This window comes from Neofelis nebulosa, chromosome 3, assembly GCF_028018385.1.
Source record: "Neofelis nebulosa isolate mNeoNeb1 chromosome 3, mNeoNeb1.pri, whole genome shotgun sequence".
Lineage (NCBI taxonomy): Eukaryota > Metazoa > Chordata > Mammalia > Carnivora > Felidae > Neofelis > Neofelis nebulosa.
In genome coordinates this window covers 198,719,796-198,733,520 of record NC_080784.1, presented here as the reverse complement: position 1 = coordinate 198,733,520, position 13,725 = coordinate 198,719,796, and positions in this window count along the sequence as shown.

Below are 13,725 nucleotides of genomic sequence, written 5' to 3'. Positions count from 1 at the left end.
AGGCCTCAGGAGCCATGGTGCTGCTTAAGTTTCCTCATGGCACAGAGACTGGCTTTCTCCCTGGTAAGAATGATCTAAAGGAGAAAGGTAAAAAACACCATGTTTTTTTATGCTCTGGCCTCAGAATTCATGCTCCCTCACGTCCACAATAATGTGTTGGTTATCCAGCTCTATCCAATGATGGGTGAAGGAATTACTAGCAGGCATCTTCAAGTGGGGGACCAGTTGAAGATCAGCTACCAATATACATGATGCAGATACCCCTGAGTGGCCTGAGAACAGAGACCTGTCATTTTGTCTAGGACTAATTGCCTCTTCCCCAAGATCATCTGTCTATTAGTAGGAAATGAGGAGTCTTAAATCAAAGGACTCAGGCATCAATGTTTAAAGAGAAGCTAGATTGGAGGGAATTCCTAGCGATCAAGAATTCCGCCTTACATTCAACACAGAATCTGGACTGTCACAGGGAGTATCAATTCAGATCAAACCTGTTCTATTTGAATTTTAAATTAAAAAAAGGGACACTTTTTAACCTCCTTTCATTTTTACTGTTTCATTTCTTTGGCCAAACCCAATTCATATATATATATATATATAGCTAGATATGTTCACTAGCTGAAAAACTATTTAGAGGCAGAGCAACCTCATGAAGGGTTAATTTGTCAGGAAACTTTTTCCACTAAAAGTCTTTGACTGTATCAATATTTAAGATCATCTCTTGTTGTATGCACCTGGTTTGCCTTTTCCTTTGGAACAAAGAGTAGCCTTTAATTTATAGCAAAGAGAGCCATTAAGTTTCCAGAAGAGACTTAATTCCAGAAAGAGGAAAAAACTGTGTATATAAAAAGAAAGCTATTTACCTCATTAATCTTTTTTATTAAGAGTCTTCCTGTACTAAAATGAACAGCCTGTTATGGGAGAAAAGGCTAAATGTCTAAATCTTGCTTTAATGGCGGTAAAACGTATTATTCATATTAACAACCCTAAGGTTATTTTTATGTGCATATAATGGTTGTGCTGATCTGCTTTCAGGACATAATAATCCAGATTTTCCACTCAGCAAGGCATCTTATTCATTTAAATTTACTGCATATATTTAGAAATATATATCTGCAGTGAATACAACCTAAATTGTTAGGTACAATACTGAAAACATGAGCTAAATTAGAAGGGAGGTTAAATATAAAAGTGGCTGTAATGAACATGCCTAACTGCAGAATAGCAGCCAGAGCCCTGGATTCAAGTCAGAAAGCTCAGGTTTTTGTTTCCCCCTTTCCTTTCAATAATTGTGTGTCCATGACCTTGGGAAAGTGTTTGACCTTGATGAGTCTAATTCCTCCCCTAAAAGTAGGACTGCTAAATCCACATGTACTGAGCGCTATCTACGGAAGTTAACTTCTTCTGGGGGTGAGAAATATGTCAACAACTTATTTTATTCGTGAGATAATTTATTCACAAAATTGACTACAGTAAAACCTTGGATGCTGAGTACCTTGTTCTGTGAGTGTTCTGCAAGACAAGCAAACATTTCTAATAAATTTTGTCTTGGTTAACACGTGATGTCTTGCAATACGAGAAGCACATGATGCCGAATGTCACATGATCACAACTGAGACAATGGTTCTTCTCTCTCTCTCTCTCTCTCTCTCTCTCTCTCTCTCTCTGGGATTGTGAATGATTGTCTCCCATGCTCAGATGCTCAGTCTCAGGCCGCGGTGTTTGGCAGAAATCAGTGATTTTTCAGAACATTTGAAGGTGCCCACAACTGGCAATAATGTATTTTTTGTCACTTCAAAGCACCTGTGGACAGTCCTTTGCTTTTCCATACAGGAGTAAGCTTAGGAATGCTTTGCTTCATTCTTGGTCAAGCTGTCTGAAGATATAGACCCTTTCCTCCGCTGCCTCCTTGCCAGTTACATTTAGTACAGTATATGACAAGAGTTTATTAATACTGGACTGTAGTCAACATCCATGCAAGTGCATACAATGGTCCCCAGGCAGAAAAAGATTCCATTGAGCCAATAGATAGCAGTGATTCTGTTAGTGATAGTGAAAGTTGTCCTACAGAATAACTCTCCTCTCTCTCTTGTCTCTCTCACACCAGCCACAAAGGTTTTCAAAGGTAAGTGCAGGTTAATTTGCTCATTTTTCTTTCTATTTTGTATTTCCTTTATTATTTTTATGATATTACAGTATTGTAATCATTTTTATCTGAATATTTTGGGGTTGTGGAACAAATCATCTGAGTTTCCATGATTTCTTATGGGGAGATTCTTTTTGATATACAAGTGCTTTGGATTGCAAGCATGTTCCTGGAACGAATTATGCTGGCAAACCAAGGTTTTGCTGTATCTATTTATTGGAATCTGGTGAGTTTCAGTCCTCTTTTGCTAGGATCTAAAGACAAAATAGTAGAGAAGGCAGATTTGTGACCACCCATCTGGTATACATAGAAAGTGGGGAAATTAGAGAACAAATCCAGATTATTGGAACATATGGGGGGAGTAGGGCATCAGTGGAAGCACATGTAGGGCCCATAGGAGAGGTAAGTGAATATAGGAGGACCAGGGAAGACCGGGGACCTTCCACAAAGAACAGCAGGAGCTGTCAACAGTAGTAAGCAGCTGCCAGGAGAAGTTCTCTGCATGATCTACAACATAAAGTCTTGTCCAACTAGGGAGGATTGTTTTATCCAAACACTTGGATGTACAAAGTTTCCCAGATAGAAAAGGTAAGAAAGTGACCCAAGAGAGAATATTTGGACAAGAGGTTCCTTCCAACAAACGAGAATGAAGGGCACAGAGACAGAGAGTAAACCCATAATTCATCAAGACAGCACAGAGATTAAGTTATGAAGCCCAGGAGGCAATAAAGTCCCCTTAACATACAGCCAGAGAAAGGACTGATGACAATGCTTTGGTGACTTGCATTTGTACCCCTGTATGCAGTATTGGTGCCCCCAAAGTGTGCATTGTTACCCATACTCTCCTTATATCTTTAGCAATGAAATTCAGGGCAGGTACTTCCAAATTCACAAATTCCCAAGCAGACAGTTGAATTCAATCTTCCAACTCCATATGTTTCAAATACTCTTCCATAAATTCAGCTTGGAGTTTCATTCTGTAACCAAGTAAAACTGGGTCCTGGGCCCAATATCACTGGTAAACACATGGTCTTTCCCTCACCCCCAGTGTTATCTAAAGATGTTTGTTTCCCAAGAAGACTTATCTAAATACATACTCTTCCAACTAAGGAAGCTCTGCCAATATGCCTCCTAGCTGATGGGAAACCCTAACAAAGAGAATCATGGGGAGGGTCAGAAAATAGCTTCTCCTGAATATCGTATACATGATATATAAAGCTTCTCAAATGCAATATCTTATTCTCACAATTACAGAGCTATTATTATTTCCACTTTATAGTCGAGAAAATTTGAGGACTAAACAAATAAAGCCATCTGTCTGTGATAGTAGGGTCACACTTTGAATACATATCTGCGGGCTTCCATATTCCACATTCTTTAGATAAAGATGATATTAAGGTTTCAGTTCAACTTTTTTTTTATTGTTTTTAACTTTAACTATTCTATTTGCATTTAAGTTATTGAGATTTATCTGAGATCTTAAGACAGTTGTGTACCAGCTGGTGATGATGGGCAGTTATTTCTTTCTGAACCTCACTTTATTCATTAAAGAGTAAAAAATAAGGCCAGTTTCAAAATCCTTTTTAAAGAATGAGTAAGACAAAATATATAAAATGGTTAATACAGAGCATGGACATAGGGGTATAACAAATGGTTACTGTTGTCAGGTCTTAAAGTATTTGAGCATTTTTCATTTTACTGGAGTCTCATCTCTATTTTGCCAGGTGGGTCTTGGGAAGAAAATCGCGATGAAGCGGTGGGACGTCTGATTTTGAAACTGAGTAAGCACCACTAAAACCCAGTTCCACTATTTATTATCTAGATGGCCTTGGACTCCAGCTTGCTCCTGTAAAATTTACAGAATGAACTCTAACCTCTTACTCATTAAGCTGGTGTGATTTGATGATGAGAGTAGATGAAGTTGCTTAGACCTTAGAACTGACTATGAGCAGGGCCTGGATTTTAGAGCTGGTCTGCTGAGCCAAGATGTGTCTCTTCAGCAACTCAGTTCTCCTTGTTAATAGCCCCTGCCCAGTCTACGCTGAAAAGTGTCGTGTCCAACATCCAGCAATATTGCACACGATTACTCTCTAAAAGAGAGTTATTTTCTATCTACAAATATTTGTGAGCACCTATTGGGTGCCAAGCATCATGACAAGAGCCTTGCATCCAAAACAAAACAAACAAATTAAGACAAAGCTCTACTCTAAAAGGGCACTCAGTCTAGTGGTGGGAAAACAGGGTTAAGGTCAAGGAATGTGCTCTTTTAGGTGATAGAAACTGCTGTTTTTCTACATCAAAAAAGGCTATCAGCAAGTTCAAATGTTGCATTCTTATGCATGAGGTACCTACTGGGGTTTATGGAGCAGATTATTGTAAATTATGACTAGTATTACTGTTATCCTGGCACATATTTCTAGAAACACCTATGGGGAACCACGGAAGTGGGTTTGAGTTAATCAAAGGAGAAGGGAGCAAGAATCCTTGAACCAAGTAGTAACTTTGTACTGCAGTTGCAAAGTGACTCCCTACAGTCAGTTTTGGTAGATACATAGATAGGGGGACATAAAAAACCAGTGTGTGTGTGTGTGTGTGTGTGTGTGTGTGTGTGTGAGAGAGACAGAGAGACAGAGAGACAGAGTGACAGAAGGAAGGAAGGAGGAAAGGAGAGGGAAAGAGACAGAGAGACAGAGAGACAAGAGGGAGGGAGGGAGGAGGGAGAGAATGGGAGAAAGAGAGAGAGGGAGAGAGAGAAACTGAGGTTACTGCATTGCTGAGCTCATGAGCGCCAGAGTTCCTTGTGATGTTGCTTCCAGTGAGAACTGCATGTCTGTTGATTAATTTACTTTCTATAAAAGAGCTATTTTTGAAAACCGCTTGAGGATTCAAAGGAAATGCAAATGAGTGGCTGGAAAAATTTAAGTGCCGGGGAAAGAAAAAAGGTGGAAGGACCATTATTCTATTTTATGGGTGTTGATATGAATGCCAGGTGCCTCTTTTTATCCTGATAGCCTACTGCCTTAAGGGCTTTTAAATAGCTTTAAAAGGATTTATTTTCACATCAATATAATATTGAGGAAGTTTTATTCATTAAATGTTTATTCATTCAATGTTGAAATCCATGGGGACACAATATACATTTCTACCTATGAGCATGTATCATGGAGATTTAGCTGTTTAGGGAGAAAAAAAAAAGTGTTTGTATAAGGAAGACCGTGTTTTATAGCTAGAGAAAACTGGGCAGGGAGCCAGGAAATGTGGGCCTCAACCATTAACACTAATAAAAGGACAGTAGCCAACAGTTAGCAAACACCTACTACACGATGTCAAGGCACTGTGCTGGGAGACTCACCCATTAACTCGTGTTAACTCTCTAACAAGTGTAATCACTGTTTTTTCAGATGATAAGTCTCAGGTTATATCTGTATTTCAAGGCTATGTTGAGTTCTTTGTAGTCTTTATCACATGCTAGTTAAGTGAATGAGTGAGTGAGTGAGTGAGTGAGAGAAAGAATAAATGAATGTTTTGGATCGATCTGTATCCACCAGAGCTCGGTCGGAAAACTTGTTAAACCTTGAATGCTCTTTTAGAAGGAAGGAGATCATCAGGATTTGAACGACGGTGGTATTCGTGAAGTTATAGAACAGAAATGGCTGAATTATTTGCTTTTTTTTAATGGCTTTACGATTTGCAAAGCAAGCACCTGTACATTATTTCCTTGCGTCCTCCAAATAGCCTTTTTGAGGTTTGATTTTTTTTCCCTCATGAAAGTGAAGTACAGAAAAGTTGTATGACCTTCCCATCGTCAGGCAGCTAGTTTGCATGGCTCACAGTCGTACTCGAAAAATGTTCATTAGATGATACGCCTGTGTCAAAATAAAGATTCAAATCTTTGTTTTCTTACATCAAATTTATGTTTGCTCATGAGTTGTTTTTTTTTTTTGCTGTTATTGTTGTTTTCATTTATTTATTTAAATTCAAGTTAGTTAAAAAAAAAGTGTAATATTGGTTTCAAGAGTAGAACCCAGTGATTCATCATTTCCATATGACACCCTGGGCTCATCCCGACAAGTGCCCTCCTTCATGCCCATCGCCCACTTAGCCCATCCCCCACCCACCACCCCTCCAGCCTCCCTCAGTGTGTTCTCTGTATTTAAGAGTCTCTTATGGTTTGCCTCCCTCCCTGTTTTTATCCTACTTTTCCTTCTCTTCCCCTATATTCGTTTGTTGAGTTTCTCAAATTCTACATGAGTGAAATCATATGATATCCATCTTTCTCTGACTTACTTCGCTTAGCATCATTCCCTCAAACAATTCTATTTTTAATTTTTTGAAGAACCTCCATACTGTTTTCCAGAGTGGCTGCACCAGTTTGCATTCCCAGCAACAGGTGCAACAGTCTTCCCCTTTCTCCGCATCCTTGCCCACAGGGATCATGAACATAGCATCTAACAGTCTAAGAAATACGAAAAGCAAAGAAAAAAAGGCTTTTTTTCTGTGTGTGTTGGAATGGCTGGGTGGAAGAAGAATGAAAAATTATGTCTTCTTAGTAAATGTTAAACACAAAAATAGGATTATTTTAGAAAAAAAAAGAAGATGAATGAGTCTCATTTGAGGCACGTTGTGTTTGAGTTACTGACGAATTACCCAGGGGGAGCTGGATATGCAGTCCAAGAACTTAGGAGAAGGCTGAGGGATGGGGAATAAAACACACACCCAAGAACCAAAAATCAAACAAACAAAACAAAACACAACACAACACAACACCCAAAACCACCACCACCAACAACAGAAAGACCTTTTTTTCTAATCATTACTTTAACAAAATGATGAATTCTGCAAAACTTATGTTAGTTCTCCGCAAGAGAATGTATTGAAGAAGAAGAAGGAAATTTGTTAATTTTATCAAGTTTCCTTCGTAAAAGATTGAAATTCGGTTCTGTCACACAGATAAATCCTGGTGCATTCGTGTGTGTGTGTGGGTGTGTGTGTGTGTGACACCAGAAAGAACCTAGCATTCAGTGTAATAAGTAACATTGTATGATATCAGTGGTTTATATTATATCCGAATTGGTTTCCCCCAAAAGCTGAAACACGACTTTACCAAAAGCCTGATATGTAAAGCTGCCCACTGAATTTCCTTCCAAGCTTTAAAGTGTCTCCTCGAGTGATAAAGTGTGCCTCAGACATCCACAGATAACGGTGATGGTCGGCAGTATGTTTTTCAGGGCAAGTCTCAACAGAAGCTCATAGCACAAGAGACGACTCAGGATTTATAACTTGCCAGGCTCTTGTTCTGCTAAGCCCATCACCCTAATTTGGTCCCGAGTTGATTTATATGGAATTACTCTTTTTCATGACTCACCCTGTCCTTTTAAACAATGTTAAATTCTGGGCAGACATGCACTGCTACAAGAAATAACTTAGGAGAATGAATAGTTGCCTCACAATTAAGTGTTGGACGGTTACTTTACAAGAGCATATTTTATTTATTTATTTTTTTTTAATTTATTAATTAATTAATTTATTTATTTTTTAATATATGAAATTTACTGTCAAATTGGTTTCCATACAACACCAAGTGCTCATCCCAAAAGGTGCCCTCCTCAATACCCATCACCCACCCTGCCCTCCCTCCCACCCCCCATCAACCCTCAGTTTGTTCTCAGTTTTTAACAGTCTCTTATACAAGAGCATATTTTAAACATTTCTCTACTTCTGGAGGTCTTTGCTCTGCTGGTGGGTTGACTCATGCATGCCATTTTGGAAACTGCACAATTTTCTTCTATTAGCAGGGAGCTAGCTTGACCAAGAGGAGGGGTGGGAAGGATGGGCAGGAGTATCTTGGTCTCTCAGCAGATGTTATAGAGCATGAAATTGGAAAGTAAAGTTGGGTCCTCAAAGAGAATATGAGTGTTATTCCATTAGAGCACTGTTTCTCAAACTCATGCCCTGTGGAACTTTAGTTTTGGAAAATATACCCTCCTAAAAATTGTTCCTTGACTTGAGTCCTTCTGAAAATACTGATTATTTCACTTCCTTTTTAGCTGTTGAAAGCACATTAGCATATACATTTCCAGAAAAGTCCTACAGTGACAAAATGTTTTTTACTTTTGGATAATTCAGGGATCCCCAAATCTACTTGACCATAGAATCCATTCCTGCTTTGTCATTTATTAATACGTGGCATTTTAGTGTGGCCACCAAACCATGGCTTGATAAACATGTCTAGTCTCTAGACAGTGGACATTTTCAGGGCAGAGACTGTGTATTATTCCTCTTCCATCTCCGGATCTTGGTACAGTGCCATCCATAAATTAAAATAATTAGGAACTTATGAGTTTTATAAAAATACTAATTGTGTTTTTAATTTAATTGATTTAATTGTAATTGTGTATAATTTAGTATTTAGCGGAGGTTGTGTTTAATAAGAGGCTGTGAAGTTTCCGCAAATTTAATAATCAGCTCGATTAGTAATAGGAATCAGAAAAAGTAGCCTGGAAACTGTTATCATAAAGACAGTTGGAATTGTACAACAGGTTTATACTGTGTTTCAGTAGGCTTTTCTACATCCATCCATCACCTTTTCCTGCTTCATCTATTTTCTATTCATTTTTTTCTCAGGTACCATTTTATTTCAAATATGTATGACATTAAGAAATATGTACAGGAAGTGTCTTCAGGGTATTAACATTTACTGAATGTGTTATGTATCTTAGGTGTTTTATTTAGTGTCTCATTTAATCCTCAAAAAATAATCTCACAGTTTAAAAGAGGATTAATACCCAGTGTGAGTTCAAATAGCTAGTACGCAGCAGTACGAAGATTGAGCTTAGTTCTGTCTAATTCTTTAATGGGCTCGTGCTATTTTGTGTACACAGCATGCCCTCCTTTGAGCAAACATTTTCTGCTCCATTGTTAGGGACAACATTGGTTCAGAAAAGCCCAGATGGAGCTCATTCTGACCCCTCTGCTCTGGAAGAAATGTTTCAGCGTCCTGGTCATAGTGTCTGGCTCAAGGTGAAGCACGTGAAGGAAACCCAGTGAATCGGAGTCCTCTGCTGGATCATCAGGGGAAAATGCCTGCATTTTCTCTGGAATTAAGAGCTATAAGCTCAAGCTGGGCTTGGGGCTGAGTAAGGCTCTCTTGTCAAGTTCGCAATAAAAACAGCTATCTGAAAAGAAGGCAAAAACAAGTGGAGTCAAGAAAAGGAGAGAAAGATGGCAGCTTCATGTTAATTGAAAAGACGAATGCAGTTGTATTTGAAACTGTCTTTAACCCAAAGCTTCCAACTTTTATAAGTCAACGTTCCTCTTTTGCTTAAACCAATCTGAGCTGAGTCCCTTCCCGTGGACCTGAAGTATCTAGTTAGTAACAATTGCTAAGCTCATTTCCTGGGCACTCCGCCATTTTTTTTTTTTTTTCTATAAGCTTCAATGTTTGAGGCAATTAATTTAACCCAAAATGCATTATTACAGTCAAACAATGCAGAATGATGAGTCACAGAGGCACTATGAAGATTCAGAGGTGATGGATAGCATGACCCCTGCTGTTCAGAAACCTGAAAACTAGTTTCCAGAAGACAGACAAATATGGAGACAAACATCAATAATATAAGGCAAAGTACAGTAAGTTCTATAGTAGTAATTCAAAATGCCATGAACCAGATAGGATAAGGCATTCTATTGGATATTCCATATTTTTTTAAATGTTTCCATGTTTAATTTTTTTCACGTTCATTCATTTTTTTGAGACAGTGAGAGAGATCGAGTGCAAGTGGGGGAGGTAAAGAGAGAGAGGGAGACACAGAATCTGAAGCAGGCTCCAGGCTCAGAGCTGTCAGCACAGAGCCCAATGTGGGGCTCAAACCCAGGAGCTGCGAGCTCATGACCGGAGCTGAAGTGAGACACTTAATCGACTGAGGCACCCAGTTACCCCTAAAAATGTTTACTAAAATAAGTAGGATTTTGGCTGGGCATTGTAGAGTCGGTATGATTCAAGTAGACAGAGATGGAAAACCGGTATTTCTGACTGATGGGGCAATGTGAATATGAGCAGGCAGGTCTCACAGTACAGAGTATGTTAAGAAAAATTTTGGTGGATCAATAGAAGTGAAATCTAGGATACTATGTGGATTGTGGTAGGAGCTTGGGAAAAAGTTTGTTTTTCCATATATGTGAAGAGCTGAGAAGACGAAGCCAAGCAATTTGACCTGTGTTCAAAGGTATCAATTTAGATACAGTCATACAAGGTAAGAGTGTGGGGCTGAAAGATAACATTTGGATGAATGTATGATTATAATTTTGTGAAAATTAGGGTTGGGAGTGATGCTTCTTTTGTATCCTGAGATTTTCAGGGTACATACTTCTTCATGTTGTACAGAATTCCATTATTACAACTCTCTCAGCCTCTCTCTGCGTCTGAACTCCTTCGAAAGGGAGACGGAGTGACTCATGTGATCGGTAGTTTGAGAATAACTGACTATACTCCACCAAGTTCAGTAGTCCCCCTTATCCACAGTTTTCCATTTGCAGCCAACCATGGAGGTGAAGAAGATGATCCCCCTTCCGATGTAGAGTTAGAAGGTCAATAGTAGGGCAACACCACGTCACATGCCTAGGTCATTCACCTCCCTTCATCTCACATGTAGGCATTTTATCATCTTTATCATCACGAAAAGGGTGAGAACAATGCAGTTAGTTTGTGAGAGAGAGAGGGAGATGACATTCACGTGACTTTTATCACAGTATATTGTTACAATTGTTCTATTTTCTAGTAGTAATTGTTGTGGATATCTTAACTGTGTTTAATTTGTAAATGAAACTTTATCATCAGTGTGTATGTTGAGGAAAAATCATAGTATATGTATGGTTCAGCATTATCCCTCATCTCACGCATCCACTAGGGGGTCCTGGAAAGTATCCTCCATGGATAAGGGGGTGCTACTATACCTCTTCTCTTCTTTTTGGAAGTGAGACAGTGTCATAGACTCTGGGTCTGGAGTTGTCTCTTGTCCTGAAAGAGAGTGGGATGCAGGATTGAAATATGAGAGAGGCTAAATGCTACCTCAGGGTCAACAAGGCACCCTTCTTTTGCTAATTAACTCCACTTGGTCTAAAGTCCTGTTTTCCTACTTACCTATTTTGGTCCTTCCTTCCAGTGAAAGCAGCTTTCTGCTATTGTACTAAGTTGGGGGACATTTCTTCCCTGAACACCTAATCTTGTTTACCTCATCTTGGATGTTTTCATCTTGATATTTCCTATTCCTATACTTTTGTCCTATATTGGGGGACTGTATTGCCCTGTTTAACTCATTTTATTTACCCACTCTTGTTTACCCAAACTTGAGTGTGTACACCCTTATGGCTTTTCTAATTCTTTATGCTTTGTTAACCCATTGGTGCAAGCTCAGGGAATTCCTAAGCTTATTCCCCACAAGACGACCCTAACAAAAAAAAAAAAATGTCCATCCTCCACTTTTATGTGAGCTGGCATCCTACCTAAGGAGATGTGTCTCATCCATCGTTGCCTTTGACTAGAAGAATGAGTCCAGCTACTTCTAGGCTCTACCGAGTATAGAGTGACTAGCTTACAGATATGTCCACCAAAAATCACATTTTCTGTCTAGCTTTTATCAATAGTGAAAATGATATTGTTGCCTCTATCTCCCATTTCTTTCTTATATTTTATTTTTTAATTAAAAAAATTAAATGTTTATTTATTTTGAGAGAGAGAGAGAGAGCGAGCAGGGGAGAGGTAGAGAAAGAGAATCCTGAGGAGGTTCTGTGTTAACAGAGCACACCCCAACTTCACAAACCATGAGATCATGACCTGAGCCTATATCAAGGGTCAGAAGCTTAACCAACTGAGGCACCTAGGTGCCCTGGTTCCTTAAAAAAAATGTTTTTTTCATCACCTGTGCAGAGAAATCAGGTATTACAAATTGTACCTAAAGACGCCTGCATTGGGTAGATGGGCCAGGAAAGTCATGAAATGAAAAAGGGAGAACACATCTTTTCTGGGATGGCTGCCGCGTTAGGTGGTTTTGTCCGAAGGAAATGGCTATTTCTTTAGGGCTAGTAGACTGGATACGGGGATGCTTGGGTCTCAATAACATTCCACAGGCTTCGTAATTGGCCCCTGCAGACACAGCCATCCCAGATAATAAGTATTAGCACTCTAGCCTCAGCAAAGATGTCAATGTCTCAGAAAGGATGATGGAAGAGTTCACCCTACTGTGGCTATGAGCTACATTTAGCTTATATGGACAGGCAGTGGGGTTTTCAACAAACTTAAGAGGTCAGCAAGATTGGAAGGGACCCCATGAGGTCTTACAGGGTTAAGGCATACTATACAGAAAGAATTTTTCCTAAGCAACATGGAAAGGGCAATGATTTGACCATAGAGATAAGAAACTTTTTAAATAAAGGCCTTGCAATTTTAAACTTCAATGCTGCCACATTCAGGCCTACGACAATGAGCCGATCAAAGTATAGCTTCAAGTGTTAGGCCCAGATTAGGCAGGCAGAAAATGACAATTCCATTTAAATGGACAATTCCATTTAATTGAAAATGTCTGGGCTCATTTGAGTGGCACATTACATAATTACAAAGATTTTGTGCTCATTTATGTGCTGACGTGTCAGAAACAGGAAGCTCAAAAGAGAAAATGGAGTTAAAAATGTTGTGAATATATGGACCCCTCCCCAACCCATCTCCTTCCCTGAGAAACAGTAAATGGGTAGAGTCAAAACTAACCACTGACTGAGGGCTTATCTGAACTAATTTCAAATGTATTTGTTGTGGACTTTAGACAACACATATAGACTGACCATATCCCAGTAAGGACAAAAGAGGACATATTTTATTTTTAATTGTATTTTCTCATCTATCTGCCTTTATATAGACACCATGAGTGTCTGTTATGATTGACAGTGGGTTCAACCATAAGGGCAAGAACCATTTTAAATACAGATCTTGCTGTTTTAAAGTTTGTTTGTTTATCTGTTGTGAGAGAGAGAGAGAGAGAGAGAGAGGGAGAATGCAAGTGGGTTAGGGGCAGAGAAAGAGGGGGAGAGAGAGAGAGAATCCCAAGCAGGATCTGCATTGGCAGCCCAGGGCCCAGTGAAGAGCTTGAACTTGCAAATCATAAGATCATGACCTGAACCACCACTGAGAGTTGGAACCGACTAAGCCATCCAGGCGCCCCTAGGTCTTGCTGTTTTAATCTTCGGTCTTTGTCAGTGCCAAATAGACATTCTAGGTACACGATTTTCTTTGGATAGCTGTTTTAAGAATTAGGTATTAGCCTCTAAATTCAGTAAATGTGGGGCCAGTTCTTTGATACTCATGGTGCTCATTTCATTCTGACGGCATGTTAAAAGTAAGGATCCTGAGAGCTTGGTATTAGGTTAGTGTAACCTCTGGGAATGTCATTCTAGGGAGAAAAAGTCCAGGTAGTAGTTTCTGAAGGAACTCCAATCTACTGGGCATTGACAATCCTTCTAGGTGGGACGGAGAAGAATACAAAGTTGGAGATGATTCACTTCAGACTTGAACTTCTTTTAATTTTAACTCATAA